This window comes from Glycine max, chromosome 9 (assembly GCF_000004515.6).
Source record: "Glycine max cultivar Williams 82 chromosome 9, Glycine_max_v4.0, whole genome shotgun sequence".
NCBI lineage: Eukaryota > Viridiplantae > Streptophyta > Magnoliopsida > Fabales > Fabaceae > Glycine > Glycine max.
The window spans coordinates 29,799,646-29,810,410 of NC_038245.2; positions in this window are offsets into that span (position 1 = coordinate 29,799,646).

A 10,765-nucleotide genomic window follows, 5' to 3' on the forward strand; every position below is an offset into this window, starting at 1 on the left:
GACTCATGCACATTGACCCAAGGGATTTGTTTCCCAATATAGATGTTCGCACCAACCTTAGTTGTTATTTTTTCGTTATTTATTTTTGAAAGTATTTTTGTCCGGTGTGAGTACATGCTTTTTTAAAGTATTTTCATTTGATTTGTTTATTTTTTGAATGGTTGGGTTAAGCATGGTAGGTACTTGATCTCATCATTGTATGATTTTTAGCATGTTCTTCATGCCCATATTTTTCTTCCCCTCTCACTTTTGCATACGCATAATTATATTTTGATTTACTATTTTTTTTCTGTATGCATAGAAACAAAAAGTTAAATTATGAAGAAGGAATCCATATTTGGGTTCACTCACTTTCAGGTTGTCTCACACTTTATTGTACGTAGTTAAAATGGAAATTTAGTGTGTTTTTCATTTTTTTGTTTTGCCTTTCTTTTTCCTATAAATTATCCTATTGATATGCACTTTTTAGCAGAATTTTAAATTTAAAATGTGTATAAATTAGTTGTTTATCTATAGATTTATTGATTTAATATAAACAAGCATATAGAGTTGATTTCTTCTTATTTTTTTATTAATTTTAAATTTTAAATTAACTTTTCCATTCTTTCTTCTTATTCCAACTTTTCATTTTTCTCCTAGAAATATCATCAACAGATATGGAAACCCATTCACAAAAATTATGAAGGCAAGTGAATTCACATTATTAATTCCAAGGTTAGCATAACAATAAGTTTTTTTTTATTTCACATTAATTATGTGTGAGCATCTTTATTATCTTTATCATTTTTTCTGTGTCTTCTTAATTGTTAAACTAAAACTAACATATGTCACTATGTAGTATAATATATAAAAAGATAAATTATTGTAAAATATCAAATTTAACTCTTACCCAAGCTAACAAAAATGTGTAGAGATAGACATATATTGAGAAAAAATAACTTTATAAACTAAAAATAACACAGTAAAAAAAATCACAAATAAACATTCATCATGTAGAAAATAAATTATTCAATAAATTAACATACTCATCAATACATAATTAAAAAATATAATAATAATATATTGTAGTAATATAAAATTTAATTCTTTAAATTTATTTTATGTATTTTTTGTATTTTATATAGTTAGTGTTAAAAATTTATAATATTTTGATTTGAATAAATTTTAACACAAAACACATAATAGACAAATAGAAATGTGGATACACAAATGCAACAATACATGTGTTTTTGCTAATATATAATAAAGATAATTTAATAATATATCACTTAATTAAATTTTTCATGCTTGAAAAATAGATCATTTTCATATTACGGCCTAACATTTATTTTTTTTTCAACTAAGTATTTGAAAAAAAGAATTGTTTCAATTTATTACCTTTTAGTAATTACCTTCAAGTGATGTTTTGACAAACGAAGTATCACGTCATCACGTCTTATCATTGTATCTCATTATCATGTCATGATGATGTGATAATGACATGTCAGTGATGTGATAACGTAATACTCTGTCGGTTACATAATCACTTGACGGATGAAAAGTAACGACAAGTAGTAAGTTAACATAATGTTTTTTTCTAGATAGTTATTTGACAAAAAATAAATTTTTAGGTAGTGATATGAAAACGTCCTATTTTCCAAGTATGAAAAACTTATTTAACTTAATCTGAAAAAATAATTTTAGTTAAAAAATGATAAGAAAAAGTTTTATCAAAACAAATAATTTAATTTCAGATAAAATGATAAATTTTATTGAAAATAAAAATAAAAATGATAATCGTAAATTTAAGTTATGGTTAAATGCAAATTTTATAAGTCAATAAGAAAAAATCTTTTCTCAAACACTTTTATTTAATCAAATATTTAACTTGTCAAAAAACTAAAAATTAATTAACATAACTTGATGAACATATATATAATTTACTTTTATATAGACTTAAGAAACTTTATCCTATTTATTTTTAAAGATAATTCCTCATTCAAAATAAGAAATACATTAAGTTAATAAGATATTTTTTTATTGGTTGAAATAAAAAAATATTATTTAAAATTACAATAACTCACTTATCAATTTATCATGTTTAACCACTAAACTAGATTAATAAGATAGTATTAAAGGTGAAATTAAAGAGTTAATATGCATACATTTAATATCTGGAAAAAGCTAAAAGAGAATCTAACAAGATTAAATGGTGGAATATATATTTTGGGTCTAGAGAAGAGTGAAGGAAGGCCTAACATGTTCTATACTTACATTTGTTAAACAAGTGACCTCAATAACTTAAGAGGGGGTTGAATTAAGTTTCTAAATTTTCCCACTAAAAAACTTTAACCCCCTTTAAATGATAGGCTTTAGAATGCAGAAGAAGAAGAAGAAGCAATCAATTTAACAATGTTCTTTTAAATGCGCAAGACAAAGCAAACTGCAGTAAAATAACTGAGATAAGGGAAGAAAAAAATGCAAACTCAATTTATACTGGTTCGGCCACTTCCTGTACCTACGTCCAATCCTCAAGCAACCCACTTGAGATTTTCACTAATTTTGTAAAAATCATTTTTACAACTTTTGAACACCCAAGGGATCCCTTTACCTTGTGTTCGGGAAACTCACAATTCAAGAGACAAACAGTCTCTTCATTACAACTGACTTTTTGAGATGAATAGAAAAATTTCTCTCCTTTAGAGTGGATGATGCAACTTGAAGTTCCTAGAGGAGTTTCTCTCTTTTAGAGATGATAATACAATTTGAAATTCCTAGATGAACTCTTAATAGATTTGCAAGTATTTGCCCAAGAGTTGTTGAGAGAGCATTTTTCAATGAAGTTCTCTTAGAATATCTCTCTCTTTAAGAGAAGGATATTACAATGTGAAGATCGCTCAAGATTCCTTATTGAATTTGCAAGTGTTTGGCCAAGGAATATTTTGAGAGTGATAAGACAATTTTTTTTTGAGAGGATAAGACAATTTTTTTTTGAGAGGATCTAAGGAATTTCGTATCTCAAGTCACCTATTTATAGGCCTTAGATGGTCATTCAAAAATTTCATGAACAGTTGTGACTCTTGGGAGTTATTTTCAAAAATTCCTTACTGCTAATCGATTACATAAAAGTGGTAATTGATTACAAAGTTAGTTTCTAAAGAGTTGTGACTCTTCAAACTTGAAATTTGAATTTTTCGTGTCTGGTAATTGATTACACAATTGTTGTAATTGATTACAGGCTTTTAAAATTTAAATTCAAATTTCAAAAAGCTATTACAAACAGTTTTAACTTCTAGTAATCGATTACGATTACATGCCCTGTGTAATCAATTACAAACTTTTAAATTCAAATTCGAAATTTGTAAAACTATTTCAGAAATCATTTTAGCTACTGGTAGTCGATTACATCATCTGGTAATCGATTACCAAAGAGAAAATATCATATTTTTTTTAAAACAAAATTTTCTTAAAAAGATTTTGTAAGATATTTTCCTTAGCCAAACCATTGCAGCATCAATTAAGGAATTCTTTCTAAGATCCTATCAACTAAGTACATCGGTCTTCTTAAATTTCTGAATTCTTGACTTGAATTGTGCTCATCTTTGGCATCATCAAAACTTCATATCATATATGCTTCTACAATCTTCTCCTTTTTGATGATGACAATAATATGAAATCAAGATAAAAAATATACAATTGATAATGCGTGCTCTCAACCCTTACTCCCCCTTAAGATTGGAATTTATGCCTAACTCCATAATAAATTCTACCCTTATAAGTTCTCTCCCCCTTTGGCAACATTCAAAAGCAAAAAACATCCAAGGAAAAGAACTAAGTCAGGAGCTTAAATATATCCAGAAAATGACAAACCACAACATAATCCATAACATAATTCAAGCAAGTCTATTCAAACCAAGACAAGAGCCAAACAAAGGCTAAAATCACCAAACATAAAGCAAACATAACTGGAAAACATCCATGACAACCATAACTAAAAAAGTAATCAAAGTACTAAGCTTTAAAAGCCAAAATACAAGGCTAAAGAAATAACCATAAAGCTTAAGGAAATAAAACATGAGAAAGATAACTAAGAGTCGGCTGAGGGATCAAAGTAACGCCTGATGAAACTCATATCATCTTCAAGTTGAGTGATCCGGGTATCCATGGCATCAAAACGCTCACCCACAAATGTTCGAAGATCGCGGAGCTCTATGAGGACTTTAGTCAACAGAGAAGAGGAAGCGTCCCTTTGTGGTGGAGGAGATGGTGTACACTCATCGGGAATAGGTGGTGGCAAATCTTGCTTGTAGACCCACTGACCATTCGCGTCCTTCCGGTAACCAAAGGAGATAACAACATCGACACCAATGGAAAAAGACCTTTTAACCTTAACAAAGGGTTCATCATCCAAAGGAACATTGAAATGATGAAGAAAGAGGGTAACAAGGTGGGGATATGGTAGAGGTGCATTGGCCCATGATGCCTTATGCATCCGGTGTCGTACAAGATGGGCCTAATCGATCTGATGACCAATTTAAAGGGCCCACAACAGAATCAAATCCTCCTCAGAGGCTTGGGCAAGATTTGTAGACCGAGGAAGCAAAATGCGAAAAATAATGTAGTGCATGATGTGACAATCGAAAGTAAATGACCCATCAAGTAATCTGCCGGTCATGTCAGCCTAGTCATTGTAGACCATTCTACGAGCATCATGACTTGAATAATCAAATTTCCAATCATCAACAAGAGTGCAAGGAACACCTTGACTTGGTAGTTTAGTCAATGAATAAAATAAGGACTGATCAACAATAATAGGAATGTTATGCACCTCAGAATAAAGAACACCATCGTGAATTTTTAAATTATTATAGAAAACCTTAACTAATTCAGGAAAATAGGGCAGTTTAAGAGACATGAAATCGACCAAAATAGAGTTTTGAAATACTTGGTAACAATCAAATGTTTCTCCATCAAAAAATTCAAGGTCAAGGTACTTAGGGTCTTGAATAACTCTATTACAAAATTGAGAGTAGTACCTCTGACGTTGATCATCGGAGGAAAATAAGGTGGATGATTGGGGAGATGAAAGAGAGGGAGGAATTGGTGCTGGTGTGTCTCCGGAGGTTCCATGGCGATGGCCAACAGCAGCGGTGGTAGAGGAAGATCCCTTTCGTTTCTTTAATGATTCGACCATTTGAAGTTGTTTCAGCTGATTTTAATCGGTGGGTTTTGAAGAGAAATGAAAAAGATGAAGATTGGGCTTTGTTTTAAGCGATTTGGTTAAGAAATAAGGAAGATATGAGGATTTGAAGTTTTGGGAGAGTGGGGCGCCATCACACAAAGGTAAGGAATGAGGGTTCTGCAGAAAATGCAAATATTTATAGTCAGGGACGCTTTGTAATCGATTACAGACCCTTGTAATCAATTATAGGAATATCCTGTAACTACTTGAGCCTACTGGTAATCGATTACAGATTTGTGTAATCGATTACAACCTTGTTGTTCTAAGGTAATCGATTACAGGGAATGGTAATCAATTACCAGACCCTTAAACAAGGCTTATTCAAATAAAACTAACTATTCTTAAGTCATATACATACTTAATATTGATAATCAAGCACAATCAAATACATTCAATTAACAAGCACAATTAAATACATTCAATCAACAATCATCAAGCACAAACAAATCTACTCAATTTAACAATCAATTAACTACAAAAAAAAATATTATTATTAAAAATTCAAACAAAGGTAATAAAAAATAATTATTAAATGACAAACAACAATTAATATGACTATCAATAACACAAACAACTACAATCAAAGACAATCATTTGATCATAAGGAAGATAAAACTCAATTTGAGTTACCTATAAGTCTAGATCATTGATATCTAAAAGACCTAATTCTCTCCTAATTGCAAAGAATGTTTCTTTAGGGAGAGTTTTTGTAAAGATATCAGCTAACTAATTCTTTGTATCAACGAATTCTAGTACACAATCTCCCTTTTCAACATGATCTCTCAAGAAATGGTGTCTTATCTCCATATGTTTGGTTCTTGAGTGCTGAACAGGATTCTTAGATAGATTTATAGCACTCGTGTTATCACATCTTATAGGAGTATGATCAAGAAATATTCCATAATCAGAAAGTTGTTGTTTCATTCAAAGTATTTGAGCATAATAACTTCCAACATAAATATATTCCGCCTCAGCAGTGGATAAAGCAACACTATTATGTTTCTTACTATGCCAAGAAACTAGAGCAGATCCAATGAAATGACAAGTTCCACTTTTTCTCTTTCTATCCGTTTTAGAACCGACAAAATCAGAATCAGAATATCCTATTAAATTGCATTTGGAATTTTTAGGATACCATAATCCTATATTCATAGTGCCTATCAAATATCTTATAATTCTCTTAACTGCACTAAGTTGTGATTCTTTGGGATTTGATTGAAATCTAGCACACATACACACACTAAACATGATATCAGGTTTGCTAGCAAATAAATAAAGAAGAGATCCAATCATACCTCGATATTTCTTAATGTCTATTGACTGACTGGTTTCATCTTTATCCAAATAGCAAGCAGTGCTCATTAGAGTAGCCATATGTTTAGCATTTTCCATTCCAAATCTATGAATCAATTCTTTGCAATACTTTGATTGATTGACAAATATTCCATTGTTGGTTTGCTTGATTTACAGTCCAAGAAAGAAATTTAACTCACCCATCATTGACATTTCAAATTCACTTTGCATGTCTTGAGAGAATTCTTTGCACAGAGAATCATTAGTGGATCCAAATATAATGTCATCAACATAGATTTGTACTAATAATATATCATTCAACTTCCTCTTAATAAAAAGAGTAGTATGTACTTTACCTCTAGAAAAATCCTTTTCTAAAAGGAACTTACTCAGACGCTCATACCAAGCCTTAGGGGCTTGTTTTAAACCATATAAAGTCTTTTTCAATTTAAAAACATGATTAGGCATATCTGAGTTTTCAAAACCAGGGGGTTGATCTACATATAATTCCTCTTGGATAAAGCCATTCAAAAAGGCACTCTTCACATCCATTTGATAAAGTTTAAAATCCATTATGGATGCAAAGGCTAATAACATTCTTATGGCTTCTAATCTAGCAACTGTAGCATATGTTTCCTCATAATCTATCCCCTCTTCCTGATTATATCCTTTGGCTACTAACCTAGCCTTATTTCTAATGACTATGCCATTTTCATCTAACTTGTTTCTAAATTCCCATTTTGTTCCTATAACTGGGTAATTTTCAGGCTTCTCAACTAATTTCCAAACATTATTTCTTTCAAATTGATTTAACTCTTCCTGCATAGCTATTATCCAATGTTCATCAATTATGGCTTCTTTCAAATTTTTAGGTTCAATCATAGAAACAAAAGCCATATTATTGCAAATATCTTTGAGAGAATGTCTAGTGGTTACCCCTTTTGATATATCACCAATGATGTTGTTAAAAGGATGATATCTAGAAACTCTCCATTCTCTTGGAAGATCAACATCTATTTTTATTTCATCAATGTGAAAATCTTCATTATTTCCATCTCCTTTGCCTTTGTGATCTCCTCCATGCATGGTTGTCAAACTCCAGAGTCAACTCATAGACTCTTAAGAGTTTACGAGTTTACTTCAGTCCCGCGAGTCAACTCGAAAGCAAACTCATTTTTGAGCAAACTTGGAGCAGACTTGGGGGACTCGGAGTGGACTCGTGCAAACTCGCGAGTCTGGTCCGAGTTGCACGAGTTTAGTTGAAAAAAAAAATTCTCGTGAAACGACATCGTTTTTGCTGTGACTGGTTTAGGGATTTGCTTCGTGCTTGCTCGTGCATTTTTTCTTTCTCCCTCAAAGCCTCACACTGTCACACAATCACCCCATAGGAGAGTTGGAGGAGTTGCTTAGAGCCTCAGAGAACGACCTTGTTCTGTTGGAAGCCGCAACACGCGACACCAGACAACGTGCGACGCGGAAGTGTGCGGTGGTCCACGATGGCAGCAGACAACCTTGTTCATTTGGAAGCCACGAGTCCCAACTCCCACGAGGTCCACGATGAGCACAACCCATGTAAGAATTTCTAAAATTTTTGAAATTTCATGGTGTTAGGCACAGGCTGGTATCAATGTATTTTGCTCTTGTGCCACACATTAGCCTTGCTGCTTCATCATAGGCTCTAGCTGGCTAGCTGCATCCTTAGCAGTTTCAAAAGTTCCTAGCCATATCCTAGCTGCATCCTTCAGAATTAGCAGCAAGCCAACAACAAAATATATTTGTTGAATTGAATCACTTGAATTTGAATGAATCCAAATTAGTATTTGCTTCTGTTAGTAAAGAGGATTGAGGTCAACCACAAGCTAAACCAAGACCTCTATAACTCTATTAGTGTATAGCAACAAGCCAACAACATTAATAAACTAAACAATTCTCCTGCTTCATATATTTTGAGCTTATTTGCATATATTACTACAACAAATTTATATCTAAGTTGTTGTAAAAAAAATTAATTAATTAGGTTTTTCCATAACAATCTTTACTTGAATAGGTTATTGTTTCCCTTCCCACATTTGATATATAGCAACTTAAATAAGGAAACAATTATAAAAATAACCTAAGCAAGTAGGCAATGAGTACTCATAATACAAAAAAGTAAGGTTCCGTGACACACCGGAAATTTGTTTGGTCCTTGTGAGGTGCTTGGCACCCATCATTAGGCAATTTGTGAAATTCCGGGATATGCCGGAAAACAAAAGAAAATATTGATTCACAATCCGTAAGGTTCCGTGACACACCGGAAATCAAATGGAAGCATCGTTGCACAATTATTGAGGTTCCGTAACATTCCGTAAGTCAAAAAAGGGGATGATTATGTAATCCGCAAGGTTCCGTAACATTACGGAAAGAAAACAAGTATCGTTACGAAATTCGTAAGTTTCCGTAACTTTACGAAAAAAGAATCACCAAAAAAAGGTAGGGGGTGTACTTAGTAAAAAGGGGGGTGCAAATAGCAACCAGGCCCACTTGGGCCCTCCAGAAGATTCCTCCAGAAGGCTGTTGCTTTTGGGGGAAGCAACCCTGCTCGCCTGGGCGAGCTGGGTGGCAAGCTTCTCCCCCAATTTTCTATAAATAGGGGGAGAAGTGAAGTAGAAAAGGGTTCAGCCCCTTAGGCACTTCTCTCTCTTTCGAATTTGCTTAGGAAAATTATTTCCGTGAAGAAAATCCAAGCCGAGGCGCTTCCGTAACGTTTCCGTAACGTTTTCATGAGTGATTTCGCGAAGGTTTTCGACCGTTCTTCGACGTTCTTCATTCGTTCTTCATCGTTCTTCAGTCTTCAACGGGTAAGTACCTCGGACCAAGCTTTTCGATTCATTTTATGTACCCGTGGTGGTCCACATTTTGTTTCATGTATTTTTATTCTCGTTTTCATTCGCTTTCTATACCCCATTTTGACGTGCTTCAGTCATTTATTTAAGTTGTTTCTCGTCTAATCTAAAAATAAAATAAATTTCCACCGTTCATTTTAATTGTAGTATTCGTTAATTTCTGTTAAAATGAATTCCGACCGTTCGGTCGTGCCGTAACCACGTTGAAATTCAAAAAAGAGGTAAAATAATAATATAATAATAAAAAAAATATTTTAGTAAAATAAAGCGAAAAATCAATTGGACGTTTTCTCTTTGGGATTTCTCATTCTTAATCGAATTGACTAATAACTAAAGTGAAACTAAGGCTAAAATCAACTCGCCTAGTCAAGCTCGTCCACAAAAATAGGTTTTTGAAAGTTTATCATTTCAATTTCTTACTAAGTAAAATAGATCATTTATAAGGTCCAACGCCTTAAAATGATCACCTTTCAAGTAAAAAGAATCACTTGATTCATGCATAAGAAAGAACTACGTAGGTTTGATTTCCTCATCGCAATTGAGGAATACGTAGGAGCAAAGGGAAACACCCTTGTCGACCACAAAAAGAGAAAAAATATAAAAAGGGTATAAAGGATATAAAGACATAAAAAGGGAACGTAAAAATCAAAGTCATATTTGCACATTCGATTAAAGGCTGCCGTCCCTTGGGACGGACGTGTGGGGTGCTAATACCTTCCCCGTGCGTAAATACAACTCCCGAGCCTTTCACTTAAAAAGTTCGTAGATCGCGTCTTTTCCGGTTTTTCCGACGTTTTCCTCAAATAAACTTTGGTGGCGACTCCGTGCGTATTCCTTTCGTGGAACACGCATCCCGCGAGTCTCGCGTCGCCCTCCCGCCGAATGGTAGGTTACGACAGTTGGCGACTCCACTGGGGACTATTTTTTGAGAGTTAGGCCATTTAATCTTGTGCAAGTGTTTTATCATGACTTTCTCCTTTGTTGGTTTCCCTTTATTTTTTATGTTCTTGTGTATATAAACTCTTTGTTGCTTTTAGTGCGTTTTAAAATGTATGCATGAGGTAAATACTTATTCATTTGATGCACACAAACACCAACACTATTTGCACACACTGTGAGTTGAAAAAGGGCCCTATACCTGGGTTCATGGGAACATAAAGGAGTGGAGGTGAATCTGTGATCATGCTAGGTCTCCGACTTGCTTGATTACAGTGAACCCTCATCTAGAGCTTTTCTCTTTGAAAACTTATTGTTGCTAGTAGCCCCTACTGCTGCAATATGTTCTTCAAAGGGGATGATACCTCTAGAGACCATCAAGAGAGATATAACCACCTTGGGGGTTATCACTAAAAGCCTAGTTAGCTCT